Here is a 1,259-nt window from a genome sequence, read left to right on the forward strand (position 1 = left end):
CACGCACACACTCACATACACACGCGCACACACACACACTCACACATGCACTCTCACACACACTACACACACACACACGCACACACGTACACACTTACACACTCACACGCACACACAACTTACACACTCACACGCACACACACACTCACACACACACATGCATGGTTTGCCAAATAAATTGCTTTATTCAGAAGAGTCAACCAGGAGTGTAGCTGCCATAGCAAAACATGACATTGGACTTGACGAGGAGTGGAGCTGTGGAAAAATTACCTGCTCCCCAAGGAAGCGGGGAGAAGGGGCTGAGCATCCAGGCCCAGCCTTGAGCATCTCCTTCTGGACAGAGGCTTCTGTTTGGGGCAAGAAGACCTCCTGACTTGTGTCTAGGATGGGAGAGGGGGTTTCCTTCATTTGCCAGGGAACGTGGCTAGGATAGGGAGTGGGGTGCTAAGTGGAAACTCGGTTTTAGGAGGCGAAGTGTCCAGGCTCAGGGGCTTCTCAAGCACTTGGGTGTACTCCCTTTGCATTGACGGTTGCTGTAGTATAGGAGCTTTTTATTATAGGTCTTCTTGTTTCTTGCAGAACAAAGGATAGCTATTTGATCACACTCACACACTTGATGCTTACAGTAGTCCTAATCCTCTGAAATCACAAGAAAATATACATGGAATACATGTGTGTGCCAAGTTGCTTCAATTTTGTCTCTTTGGGACCATATGGACTGTAGCCCACCAGGCTCCTCTGTCCATGGAATTTCCAGGCAAGAGTACTGGAGTGCATAGCCATTCCCTTCTCCAGGGGATCTCCCCAACCCAGGGATGGAACCTGAGTCTCTTATTTCTCCTGCATGGGCAAGTAGGTTCTTTACCACTAGCACCACCCAGGAAGGCCAAATACTGGATGGTTGGTTAATATTCTCGGGTTTCTCATGGGAAATCTGAGGGAATAACACAGCCTGTGTTCTCCCAGAATTTCTAGTCTTGGACAAGCACCAATGTCCAGATATTTCTGATTGATGGGGAGACAGAATTCCTACCCTCAGAAGCCCATACCCAGTCTGATGGGGACACGAGCCGCCAACTGGGATTCTGTGAAAAGCCTTGCTGTTAGCCCTGTCTTTTTCTCCTCCCTAGCAGATGTGTTCAGGTGCAAAGCCCCTGTTCCCTGGAGTCGGGGAATGGTTCTTGATGGGTGTAAGCCAGTCATGGTCATCCCTGTTTCCTTTGTAGTGATTAGTGTAGGGGAAGCACATGACCTTGCCC

This window comes from Bison bison, unplaced genomic scaffold (genome assembly GCF_000754665.1).
Source record: "Bison bison bison isolate TAMUID 2011002044 unplaced genomic scaffold, Bison_UMD1.0 scf7180017864516, whole genome shotgun sequence".
NCBI classification, from domain to species: Eukaryota; Metazoa; Chordata; class Mammalia; order Artiodactyla; family Bovidae; genus Bison; species Bison bison.